We start from the raw sequence: 14,562 nt of genomic DNA on the forward strand, positions 1-14,562 counted from the left end.
CATCAAAGCTATCCTTCAAATACAAAGGAGTAATAAAAACATTCACAGATACTGAAAAGATGAGGGTATTTATCATCCAAAAACCCACACTTCAGGAAATACTAAAGGAGGCATTCCAACCAGATACAAAGAACAAAACAAAACAAAACCACAAGTAAAAGCTCCACCAAGAACACAATAAAACCAAATTTAAACTGTGACAACAAAAACAAAAAAGAGGAGAGGATGAAGATTAACAGTAGCAAAGGACAATGGAGTGTAGAAGGACTCATAAGATAGTGTACTACAATGAACATGGTAGGTACCCTTTCCATTGCTTAATGGTAACCACCCCTGAGAAAAACCACCGCAGAAGCACATGACTTGAAAAAGGAAATAACAGAGGAAAGAAGTATGGATTACAACCAAGTAAAAACAAATGATAGAAAAACAAAAGAGAAGAATCAAACAAGATACAAAACTAATAGAAAGCAATATATAAAATGGCAATAGGAAACCCTCAAGTGTCAATAATTATACTAAATGTAAATGGATTGAACTCACCAATAAAAGTACACAGAGTAGCAGAATAGATTAACAAAGAAAACCCAACTGTATGCTGCCTACAAGAAACACATCTAAGCAACAAGGATAAAAACAAATTCAAAGTGAAAGGCTGGAAAACAATACTCCAAGCAAATAACATTAAAAAAAAAGCAGCTATAACAATACTCATATCAAACAATAATGAGTATAAGACAGCAAAAGTAATCAGAGACAAAAATGGTTATTTCATAATGATTAAGGGGACACTGAGTCAAGAAGACATAACACTCCTTAATATATTTGCACCAAGCCAAGAAGCACCAAAATATATAAGACAGCTACTGATTGATCTAAAAACAAAAACTGACAAAAATACAATCATACTTGAAGACCTCAATATGCCACTGAGGGCTCTAGATTGTTCATCCAAACAGAAAATCAATAAAGAAATATTGGCCTTAAACAAAACACTAGAGCAATTGGATATGATAGACATCTACAGGACATTTCATCCCAAAGTGACAGAGTACACATTTTTCTCTAGTGTACATGGAACATTCTCAAGAATTGACCATATGTTGGGCCACAAAAATAACATCAGCAAATTCAGAAAAATTGGAATTGTACCAAGCATATTTTCTGATCATAAAGCCTTGAAACAAGAATTCAACTGCAAAAAAGAGGTAAAAAACCCCACAAAAATGTGGAAACTAAACAACATAGTTAAAAGAAAAGAGTGAGTCAAAGAAGAAATAAATGCAGAGATTAAAAGATACATACATTGTTATCTTTGAATATATGTATCCTGATTTATTGATGTCACCCCATTAAAAAAATAAAATTATAAAAAAAAAAAGATACATACAGACAAATGAAAATAATAATACGGCATATTAGAATCTCTGGGATGCAGCAAAAGCAGTAATAAGAGGGAAGTTCATATCACTTCAGGCCTATATGAACAAACAAGAGAGAGCTCAAGTAAACCACTTAACTTCACATCTTAAGGAACTAGAAAAAGAAGAACAAAGACAACCCAAAACCAGCTGAAGAAAGGAAATAATAAAAATCAGAGCAGAAATATATGAAATGGAGAACAGAAAAACTATAGAAAAAAATTAATAAAACAAGGAGCTGGTTCTTTGAAAACATCAACAAAATTGACAAACCCTTGGCAAGACTCACCAAGTAAAAAGGAGAAAGGACTCATATAAACAAAATCCAAAATGAAAGAGGAGAAATCACCACGGACACCGTAGATATACAAAGAATTATTGTAGAATACTATAAAAAACTATATACTACCAAATCCAACAATCTAGAAGAAATGGATAAATTCCTAGAACAATACAATCTTCCTAGACTCAGTCATGAAGAAGCAGAAAGCCTGAACAGACCAATTAGCAGGGAGGAAATAGAAACAGCTATTAAAAACCTCCCCAAAAATAAAAGTCCAGGCCCAGATGGCTATACTAGTGATTTCTATCAAACATTCAAAGAAGACTTGGTTCCTATTCTACTCAAAGTCTTCCAAAAAATTGGAGAAGAAGCAATACTTCCAAACACATTTTATGAGGCCAACATAACCCTCATACCAAAACCGGGCAAGGACAGCACAAAAAAAGAAAACTACAGACCAAAATCTCTAATGAATGCAGATATTAAAATACTAAAAAAAAAATACTAGCAAATCAAACACAACAACATATTAAAAAAATAATACATCACGATCAAGTGGAATTCATCCCAGAATCTCAAGGATGGTTCAACATATGTAAAACGGTTAACGTAATACACCATATCAACAAAACAAAGAACAAAAACCACATGATCTTATCAATAGATGCAGAAAAGACATTTGATAAAATAGAACACAACTTTATGTTTAAGACACTCAACAAAATGGGTATAGAAGGAAAATATCTCAACATGATAAAGGCCATATATGATAAACCATCAGCTAACAACATATTAAATGGCATAAAACTGAGGACTTTCCCTCTTAAATCAGGAACAAGACAGGGTTGTCCACTCTCTCTACTCTTATTTAACATGGTGCTAGAAATTCTAGCCCAAGCAATCAGACAAGATAAAGAAATAAAAGGCATTCATATCAGAAAAGAAGAAGTAAAAGTTTCACTTTTTGCAGATGATATGATTCTATATATTGAAAACCCCAAAGACTCCACAAAAAGATTACTAGAAACAATAAACCAATACAGTAAGGTCGCCGGATACAAAATTAATGGGTATAGAAGGAAAATATCTCAACATGATAAAGGATATCATTTTTAATATACAAAAGTCTATAGCCTTCTATATGCCAATAACAAAACATTAAAAAATGAACTAAAAAAAATCCCTTTACAACAAAATGGTTGGATCTTGGTAACATAGAAAGCAAAATAAGTAAATCAGAAAAACTAAGAACTGCATGATTCCATACATAGGTGGGACATAAAAACGAGACGAAGAGACATGGTCAAGAGTGTGGTGGTTATGGGGGGGGAGGAGAGGGAGGGAGAGGGGAAGGGGAGGAGGAGGGGCACAAAGAAAACCAGATAGAAGGTGACGGAGGACAATCTGACTTTGGGTGATGGGTATGCAACATAATTGAATGACAAAATAACATGGAGATGTTTTCTTTGAACATATGTACCCTGATTTATTGATGTCACCTCATTAAAATTAATAAAAATTTATATAAAAAAATCTCCCTCACTGTTGCAACAAAAAAAATAAAATACGTAGGAATAAACATAACAAAGAATGTAAAGAACCTATATTATGAAAACTACAAATAAAAAAAGATTCAATGAAATTGAAAAATATTCCTTGTTCTTGGATAGGAAGAATAAATATAATCAAAATGACCATATTACCCAAAGCAATATACAAATTTAATACAATTACCATCAAAATTCCAATGACATTTTTTAAAGAAATGGAAGAAAAAATCATCAGATTTATATGGGACTATAAAAAACCCTAAATAGCCAAAGCAATTATAAGGAAAAAGAACGAAGCTGGGGGCATTACAATACCTGACTTCAAATTATATTATAGAGCCATGACAATCAAAAAAGCATGGTATTGGCAGAAAAATAGACACTCAGTCCAATGGAACAGAATAGAAAGCCCAGAAATAAAATCACATACATATGGTCAAATAATTTTTGATAAAGGGGCCAACAGCACACAATGGAGAAAAGAAAGCCTCTTCAACAAATGGTGCTGGGAAAACTGGAAGGCCACATGCAAAAGAATGAAACTCAACTACAGTTTGTCCCCTTGTACTAAAATTAATTCAAAAAGGATCAAAGACCTAAATATAAGACCTGAAACTATAAAGTACATAGAAGAAGACATAGGTACTAAACTCATGGACCTTGGTGTTAAAGAGCATTTTATGAGTTTGACTCCAAAGGCAAGGGAAGTGAAGGAAAACATAAATGAATGGGACTAAATCATACTAAGAAGTTTTTGCTCAGCAAGAGAAACTGACAACAAAATAAACAGACAGCCAACTAAATGGGAAATGATATTTTCAAACAGCAGCTCAGATAAGGGCTTAATATCCAAAATATACAAAGAACTCATAAAACTCAACAAAAAACAAACAAACAATCCAATAAAAAAAATGGGAAGAGGACATGAATAGACACTTCTCTCAGGAAGAAATACAAATGGTCAACAGATATATGAAAAGATGCTCATCTTCATTAGTTATTAGAGAAATGCAAATCAAAACTACAATGCGATACCACCTCACACCTGTTAGATTAGCTATTATCATCAAGACAGGTAATAGTAAATGTTGGAGAGGCTGTGGAGAAAAAGGAACCTCATCCACTGTTGGTGGGAATGTAAAGTAATACAACCATTATGGAAGAAAGTATTGTTCCTCAAAAAACTGCAAATAGAACTACCATATGACCCAGCATTCCCTCTGCTGGGTATATACCCCCAAAACTCAAAAGTATTGGTACGTAAAGACACATGCAGCCCCGTGTTCATTGCAGCATTGTTCACAGTGGCCAAGTCATGGAAACAACCAAAAAGCCCTTCAATAGATGACTGGATAAAGAAGATGTGGTACATATATACTATGGAATACTACTCAGCCATAAGAAATGATGACATTGGATATTTACAACAAAATGGATGGATCTTGATAACATTATTTGGAGTGAAATAAGTAAATCATTAAAAACTAAGAACTCGGCCCTGGCCGGTTGGCTCAACGGTAGAGCGTCGGCCTGGCGTGCGGGGGACCCGGGTTCGATTCCCGGCCAGGGCACATAGGAGAAGGGCCCATTTGCTTCTCCACCCCCAACCCCTCCTTCCTCTCTGTCTCTCTCTTCCCCTCCCGCAGCCAAGGCTCCATTGGAGCAAAGATGGCCCGGGCGCTGGGGATGGCTCCTTGGCCTCTGCCCCAGGCGCTAGAGTGGCTCTGGTCGCAGCAGAGCGACACCCCAGAGGGGCAGAGCATCGCCCCCTGGTGGGCAGAGCATTGCCCCTGGTGGGCGTGCTGGGTGGATCCCGGTCGGGCGCATGTGGGAGTCTGTCTGACTGTCTCTCCCCGTTTCCAGCTTCAGAAAAATACAAAAAAAAAAAAAACACAAACAAACAAACAAAAAAAACCTAAGAGCTCCATGATTTCATACATAGGTGAGACATAAAAATGAGACTAAGAGACATGGACAAGAGTGTGGTGGTTACAGGGTGGTGGGAGGGAGGATGGGGAGGGAGTGAGGGGAGTGGAAGGGTACAAAGAAAACCAGATATAAGGTGATGGAGGGCAATTTGACTTTGGGCAATGGGTATGCAACATAATTGAATGAGAAGGTAACCTGGAGATGTTTTCTTTGAACATATGTACCCTGATTTATTAATGTTACCCCATTAAAATTAACTTAAAAAATAAAAAATAAAAAGGTCACTTTCATTGCATTAAAAAATGCACACATTAAGGACGTCTCCAAAAGTAAAATAAGGTAATAGATCCATAGACATCAATGGACATTCCCTTCCTTTTTCTCACTCTTTAGTCAATTATTATATTTATGGCTCATGATGAATACTGTGGCTGTCATTTCTATTTAGAGCCAATTGGGAAGGTGGTTTGTCACTTTGTAAGATAGCTATTAAATATCTTTCAGCCCTGATTGCGATGTCCTAGGTTCATTGACATTCTTAAATCTGTTTGGTTTTCAAATTGTGTGTGTGTGTGTGTGTGTGTGTGTGTGTGTGTGAAAATCTCGTAGAATATTCATTAAATTATTTTACCCTTTAAAAACAAATTCCTATGTGTACATATGTTTTAAACAATTGTTTTGATAATAAATTATAATGCAACATAAATTTTATCAATTATATTCTATACCTTATTTTTCAAGTCATAAAGTTGTAATTAAATCCTATTGGTGTTATTCTGAAGTAATTATTAGTTTTTTTGTGTTAATTATGGCATAGAACTCAATGCTTGGTAATCGGATACAGGTTCCTCGGATTACAACACAATTTTATTCCTACACAGTGATGTAGCTTGAATTTTGGTGTAAGTTGCAACACACCCTAGCCTAACACAAATGGAACACTTGCACTTTTAACAACCCAAAATAGCATAGATAAGCATACAGGGGGCCACCAACTCCCTCACTCATATGCTGCATTACCACATATTCTTCTGCTGTGCACAGCCAAAAAAGTTTGCCCACGTAGTAAGTAAGATGCTGACGGCTAAGCCAAAACACTCACATCTCAATTTTTTAAAGTTTTTATAAGAGTGAGTGTTGTAAACTCGAAATGTCATATGTCGAGACTGTCATAACCCGAGGACCCCTGTAGTCATATGTTTTTTATTTTTTTATTTTTGCTCTTGGCTAGAATAATCCAGATATTTGAAATATTTGCAGCTATTTTCTTTTAAAGGTCAAAACATTAAGAAAATATTTACTTTGAGAATTATCAGAGTTCAGTTCTACAGATAAAAAAATAAAGAACTGCCTGATGAGGCAGTGGAGCAGTGGATAGAGTGTCGGACTGGGATGCAGAGGACCCAGGTTTGAAACCCTTAGGTCACTGGCTTGAAGCCCAAGGTAGCTGGCTTGAGTAAGGGGTCACTTGCTCTGCAGTAGACCCCAGGTCAAGGCACATATGAGAAAGCAATCAATGAACAACTAAAGAGACTAAGGAACCGCAATGAAGAATTGATGCTTCTCATCTCTCTCCCTTCCTGTCTGTCTGTCCTTCTCTCTGTCTCTCTTTTTGTCTCTGTCACAAAAAAAAGGAAACTAAAGAACCAAAGTGATCATGACCTAAAGTTCAATAGAATTAAATTATATCTAAGTTATATTTTTATCTCCTAGACATTATTTTTTTCTGAAGTGAGAAGCAGGGAGGCAGAGAGACTCTTGCATGCACCCTACTGGGATCCACCCGGCATGCCCACCAGGCGGTGATGCTCTGCCCATCTCGGGCATTGCTCCATTGCAACTGGAGCCATTCTAGTATCTGAGGCGGAGGCCATGGAGCCGTCCTCAACACCTGGACCAACTTTGCTCCAGTGGAGCCTTGACTGCGGGAAGGGAAGAGAGAGATAGAGAGAAAAGAGATGGGGAAGGGTGGAGAAGCTGATGGTCACTTCTCCTGTGTGCCCTGGCCAGGAATTGAACCAGGGACTTTCACACACTTGGCCAACGCTTTACCACTGAGACAAACAGTCAGAGCCTAAATATTTTAAAAAAGATTTTATTTATTCATTTTTAGAGAGAGAGGAGTGGGAGAGAGAGGGAGAAGAGGGGAGGAGCAGGAAGCATAAATTCCTGTATGTGCCTTGACCAGGCAAGCCCATGGGTTTGAACCAGTGACCTCAGTGTTCTATGTTGACACTTTATCCACTGTGCTGCCACAGGTCAGGGTCTTCTAAACATTTTTGAATCTATCTTAGGCTGGATCTTATAACTTTTCACCTTGACTCAAAATATGCTTTTATTTGCTTCTTGTTGTGCTCAGACTGCAGGGTGGCCATAATGATTCCAACTGCCTGGTCATGCTCGGTATAATCCCCTTCCCTTTAAAAATCAATTGATAATATTATCCTGGGTGAGCCTGAATTAATTAGCTGAAAGCCCTTAAAAGAGAGTCCCAGCCCTTCCTGAGGTGAGAGACTATCCTTTTTCTTAGTTCTGGCTGTGTTGTATGCCACTTCCCTTCCCCATTAAAGCTAGGTGTGACCATGTGACTTATTTTGGCAAATAAAAACAGAGCAGAAGCGACATGGGTCTTATACGTAAGACTTAAAGAGACAGTGTGTGGTTAACCACATCCCCATTTCTTGCTATGGCAACTGGTGATGGTCTTGATGGTGGAGGCTCTGTCAGCCGGGGTCCTAGAGTGAGGAGACATGAAGACTCCCCAAATCAACCTGACACATTTTGTCAGCAACTAGACATCTTTGTTATGAGCGATCAAGATTTGAGGGTTTTGAGTTCTTGTGGCATAACTCATATTAATTCTGGCTGATACATCACTCTCTCTTGTCATCATATACATTTTATAGGATTTGGCTTAAATGTCTCACCTCTCCAGATAGAATGAAGTGTTTTCTTCTTTGTGCTCTTAACAGACTTAAATATACCTCTATCTCTTTAATGTCTATCTCATAGACTGCTGTGAGGGTTACTTGAGTAAATATATAAGATGCTGGTACATGTAAGTGCTCAGAAAGGATTGGCTATTTTCATTATTATTACTTTATAGCACTTCTCTATTTTTGCTGTTGTAAAAGTGCTTTGGTGGAATGTGTTATGTGCCAAGATACAAAATTGAGCCTGGAATTGCTGGTATCAAAATATACATCTTTGTCACCATAAAAAACTGTATTTGCTGCCCCACTCGGACATGGAAAGTCAGGGATCAAAGCCCTAAGGGAGAAGCTGGCCAGCACTGGATCTGAGCACAAGGGAGCCTCCTGGACAAGCGGTGCAGGACTACTTGATGCCAAGGAAACAATTGAGGCCATAGGACCATTGTTACACCTTTTGGTTTTATTGCAGTTACCTCTTAAGTGTTTGTCTTCTTTACTGAGGTCCCTCCCACAGGTTCTGCATCCGGTGGCAGATGCTGGCTGTGTGCCCTGTGCTACAGCGCTGTCCCGGTGGCTCGATGTGGCACACAAAGGTCCATGGAGAATTTTAACCTGTGGCCCTCAGCGAGCCTGTCTGCGTGGGTCCCTTCCTGCATGACTGGTATCTCTGACTGGACCTCCTGCTCTCCACGTACGGCCTCCATGGCCTCTCAAATATCGACAGGAAGGTCCTTGTTGACAAGCTAGCGGTGGCCCCTCATATGCGGGTATGGGCAGCTGGTACTTCTTGGGTTTTGTCTGCCAACAGGAGCAGACCCTGGGCCAGCGCTGCTGGGAGCTGCCGGACGAGTTCTGGGAAATCTGCAGGGCTGATTGGAGTGAGTGGCCCGCCACGCAGCTGAGAAATTTCCTCTTTGTAATCTCCCATCCCGATTCCAAGTCCGCGTCATACATGGCCTGATGCTGAGCAAAGTCACAAATCTCTCCTACCCGAGTACCAGATGCCGGGCAGCCTACTGCCCCAAACTGAGTGGCCTTGCGCCCCATGCAGACTCTGTCCCTGGACTGGATGCCAGCTGGGGCTGGACTGACTTGGAACCCGGGGGGAAGGGCAACACGCTCCCGAGACAGGCCGGCAGGATCCTGGGCTAAGTCCTAGCTCCACCCTCATTCTTGGGCATCTGGCTAAATTGCCCCATACAAGCCCACTACCAGGCTTCAGTTTCTCCATCGGTGACACAGCCACAAAGATAGACAGTCATGCCCCAGCCCTTCTCACTGGATCCTCAGTGACTAGTGATGGAGATGTTCCATCCTCAGCCCTGGGCCCCAGCCAGCCAGCTGGTTCTAAGCTCCACCCCCTCAACACTACTGTGGGCTGGACTCTAGACCCTGGGACCAAGGTGGGGACATTGCTCGTCTCCTCTGAGCAGGACCCTGTCTGGGGTTGGTCCCCAGGATTCCAAACCTTAGGCAGTAGCCAGTCTCATTCTCTAGTCATGGACTGTGGAAATTGCATTAAATTTTATGTAATTGAAAAAATATATATTTGTCTTCTTTTAGACTATGATAATTTGGAGGGCAAGTACTATGTCCTCTTTTATCAGTGTGTCATGCACACCAAGCCAAATACCTAGAACATGCCTGAATATTTGTTAATAAATGTATATTTAACATATACCAGAAATTCTTATTTCTAAGTTTCTCCATGTAAAATCATACCCTCAAAAGATATTTTTGTCACCATAATTTATAGACAGTGTATATAAGAAAGTTATGCTTTTCATTATTTTAAAAAAATGTTTATTATTTATTAATTTTATATAGAGAGAAATGGAAGAGAGAGAGAGAGACAGAGACAGACAGACAGGAGTATCAATCTGTTCCTTTATGTGCCCTGACTAGGGATCCAACCATCAACCCCTGTGCTTTGGGAGGATGCTGTACCATTTCAACATCCAGCCAGGGATGCTTTTCATTATTTTCATTACTACTGAATAATAGACTGTTATTAGACTACACTGTTAAAGATTTTAATATTGTAAAATTAAATATTAAAATATTCAATAAACTAATAATTATCATTAACAGCTATTTAATATTATTATTATTATTATTATTATTTTGTATTTTTCTGAAGCTGGAAACGGGGAGGCAGTCAGACTCCCGCATGCGCCCGACCAGGATCCACCCGGCATGCCCACCAGGGGGCGATGCTCTGCCCATCTGGGGCATCACTCTGTCGCGACCAGAGCCACTCTAGCGCCTGGGGCAGAGGCCAAGGAGCCATCCCCAGCGCCGGGGCCATCTTTTGCTCCAATGGAGCCTCGGCTGTGGGAGGGAAGAGAGAGACAGAGAGGAAGGACAGGGGGAGGGGTGGAGAAGCAGATAGGCGCCTCTCCTGTGTGCCCTGGCCAGGAATTGAACCCAGGACTTCTGCACGCCAGGCCGATGCTCTACCACTGAGCCAACCGGCCAGGGCCTATTTAATATTATTAATAGCAACATCATTAATCATTAAATTTGTAAATCAATATTTTATATAAATTAATATTTTAGTATGTTGATGTTTGTTATTAATAAATCAATGTTAAATATTAATAAATATTTTATTTATAAACAGGCTTATACTTTTTAAATAAAAATAATGTAAAATAATTTTTCCACATGCCTTAAACTTTGTACTCTAATTGTTAAGTAAAATGAAATAATATTTTGTCTATTTAACCATTTGAATTAAAAAACAATACCAGATGTTTCTGTTGTTGAGGTATAAGAAATTCATCAATATGTTTAGCATTCTCAATATAATAAAATTCTGCAACGAACTGGGCTTATTCAAAGAGAATGTTGGAAGTGAAAAGCACGTTTTACATGTATTTCCTGCCAATGTCACAGTTACATCGTTTCTATCTCAAAGAACCAAAAATTATCTGTATTAAATCCAAATGTGTCATTTTTTACAGATCCTTGCATCTTTAAAGGTAGCTGCCCAAAATAATCTCAATGGGTAATCTTTAACTCATTGTAGAAAACCTGTTCAATTCTTTTCAAATGAAACTGCAATCTAGTTAAAACTACGTATCCCCTTAGAAACAGAATAGAAGAGTGAAGATTAAAAAAGAAACAGTCCAAAATATGACTCATTCCTCTGGTTTGAGGTTTTAAAGAAACATGTAAGGGAGAGCTGAATACAGATTTTCATTTTAGGTGAGTAAAAAAATCACCTTATTTGTAAAGTGGATACCATTTTGCATGAAATACTGAAATTTCTTGAGACAGTAATCTAAAAACTTATTTGGATCATTATTAGCAAAGTTCACACCAAGTTTCTTCAAAACAGAGCTCCTAATCTTTTCCCAGACTTTTCCTAGAACTGTAATGGTAGAATGAGAAAAATACTATATTAGAAAATGTTTTTCCTCCATTGTAATAAAATCCTCAATTATCACATTTTATTATTCTAACAAGACATTGTTGTAAGAACTTTCAGTCCTTTGTATTTTTATATACTGTGTTCCAAAATGAATTGCAATACCCTGAAATATAAATTGTGGTGTGTAAGTATTTACAGTTGATTTTTATTGTAAAATGTTTAAAAGTTAGCAGTATTTCTTAAGTGGTTTGCCAGTTTTTTTAATCTATAAATTAAAATACTTTGTTATTATAACATTTTTGTCACAGTGTTTCTCTTTGCAAAGTGGAAATAGAGCTTTTTGCTACCATAACCAGAAGTGTTAGGATGAATATTTTTAAAATATGATTCTCATAAATTCTTTTCTTTTTTAAACTGAGAGGAGGGGAAATAGTGAGATAGACTCCCCCACATGTGCCCCAAAGGGGATCCACCCAACAACCCTGCCTAGGGCCGATGAATCAACTGAGCTATTCTCAGTGCTGGATGCTGACACACTGACCAACCAAGCTATCCTTTGCACCCTAGCCGAAGTTCAACTAATTGAGCCACTGGCTGCAGGAGGGGAAGAGAGAAAGAAGGAGGTGGGGAAGGGGGAGAGAAGAAGATGGTTGCTTCTCTTGTGTGCCCTGATGAGGAATTGAACCCAGGACATTTATATGCAGGCCGATGCTCTATCCATTGAGCCATGGTCCAGGGCCTCAAAAATTCTTAACTAAAATGATTTAATAAAATACTGTTTTATTTATGGATGTATTTTCATACCAGGAAGTTTCCAGGTTAAAAACTCATATGGCCCTAGAGCCCTGGAATCCTGTTGGTTATGAGCCCAGTCCTATAATCACCCACCTCTCCTTTCCTTTCAACATGACAGCTGCCATTATGTCTTTTGCCAAGGACTGCCTGGCCGTGGCCATCTTCAGGACAGTGGTAGCGTCCATCCAGCGGGTCAAGCTGCTGCTGCAGGGGAGCATGTCAGCAAGCAAATCACCTCAGATAAACAGTACAAGAACCTTAAAGACTGCATGGTTTGTATCCCAAGGAGCAGGGAGTCCTGTCCTTTTGGTGTGGTAACCTGGCCAATGTCATCACTACTTCCCCACCCAGGCTCTCCACTTTGACTTCAAAGGTAAATAAAAGTAGATCTTCCTGGGTGGTGTGGACAAGAGAACCCAATTTTAGAGCTACTTTGCAGGGAATCTGGCATCAGGTGGTGCTGCTGGGGCCACCTCACTGTTCTGTGTTTGTTCCTCATTTTGCCTGTACTGCTTTAGCAGCTGATGTGGGCAAAGTTGGAGCTGAAAGGGAATTCAAAGGCCTCAGTGACTGCCCTGTTAAGATCTACAAATCTGATGAGATTCAGGGCCTGTACCAAGGCTTTTCTGTGTCCGTACAGCATACTTCTGTTACTGGAACAAGCCAGAATTCGTGTTGCCTGTTGTCCTTTCAGCAAATTCTCACAAGAGACTGGGGACCAAGTGGGTATGAGAATGCCTTTGTTTCAAGTTGCAGCAACTTGAGAAGGCAGGGGACTCCTGTCCAAAGAACTGCCTTAACAATTTCAGTCTCTGAACCATTATATATTCTTAGGGACATTAGTAAATTGTTACTAAATTATATTAGTTAGCAAAGGGAAACAGGAAATAAGGGATCTGGTGCACAGACCAGAATGTAGAGTTACTCCCTACATTCTTTAGAGGGACACAAAGCAGAAACTATCGAGTTAATGAGTCAGGAGTTTAAAGCTCCTATAGCAGGAACACATAAATCAAACTGCTTGTTTTTCTAATAGCCAAGGACAGGACACAGAGCAAGTCTTTTCTTTGTTTGAAGCTTATTACTTACAAGTATCTCTACACATTGACTACTCTAAGACATTTCACTAAGATTCTCTATTTCTTAATTATAACTAAAATATATTTAATCATTATTAAAACAAATATTAGTGAATGTGATTTCTAACTTTTATATCCCCTTATTTCCATCTAGCCAGCGGGCTACTTCTGTATTGATGACACTGTGAAGGGAATGTGTCCTGTTCCCAGAATACTCCCATTTTTATCAGCTAGATGATGGTACAGTCCATCATGGTGGTGTCTGGGTTGAACTTCTAGTCTTTTGGCACTGTTCATCACCTCATGATGATGCAGTCAGGGTGCAGAGGAACTGATACCATGTACACAGGCACACTGCCCAGTAGAGGAAGATTACTCCTGATCAAAGGTGCCTGGTCCAGTGTTCTCAAGGCATGAGTGGTGCTTTTGTGTTTGTTTTGTATGAGATCAAGAAGTTCATATAAATTATTTTCTAGTATCTTCCCCCACCTTGCTTGAACAGGCATGTGGTATTTTGTTGCATACTTTAAGCATTCTTGACAGAATATTGGCTATTTGTCAATAGTAACTATGTGAAGCAGTAATATTCATCTGACCAGTTTTCTCTTAAAGCCATTTCCACGATGATGCTGGGACTCAATTATTTTTTTCATTTCAGTCACTCCTGATAAAAAACAAATTTGAAGAAAAAAAAATCTGAAATAAAAAATTCATATGTATAATTGGAAATTATTTATTTGCATATATAATGGCATTTGATTATAATGCCACTGTCACCAATATCCACTGATGTCATAGAGGTTAATACCAAATATTTAAAAATCTCTTGCCTTGGCCAGGCAGCTCAGTTGGCTCGAGCGTCCTCCTGATGCCAAGGTTGTGGGTTTGATCCCCAGTCAGGCACATACAAGAATCAACCAGTGAATGTATAAATAAATGGAATAGCAGATTGATGTTTTTCTCTCCCTTTCTCTAAATTCAATAAGTAAAAATTAAAAAGATAAAAATCTGTTAACACATAGTGATTGTGTATATAGCACTTATTGTACTCATATGAACAAAAAAATAACTTAAGCAATGTCAAGAAAAACTGACAAAAAAGCCATATAGATGGAGAAACAAATTTTAATTTCTTCTAAAAGTTAAATTGATGAAAACATGGCCCAACAATTTAAAGCAACTTCTAAGTTTTAAAA

At 38.6% G+C, this 14,562-nt stretch overlaps 1 pseudogene; it reads left to right on the forward strand.

Annotated features, from left to right (window-relative positions):
* Positions 1-12,398: 12,398 nt before the first annotated feature.
* Positions 12,399-13,158, forward strand: LOC136335523 (ADP/ATP translocase 2 pseudogene; annotated as a pseudogene).
* The last annotated feature ends 1,404 nt before the right edge of the window (positions 13,159-14,562 follow it).

The sequence above is a fragment of the Saccopteryx bilineata genome, chromosome 4 (assembly GCF_036850765.1).
Source record: "Saccopteryx bilineata isolate mSacBil1 chromosome 4, mSacBil1_pri_phased_curated, whole genome shotgun sequence".
NCBI lineage: Eukaryota > Metazoa > Chordata > Mammalia > Chiroptera > Emballonuridae > Saccopteryx > Saccopteryx bilineata.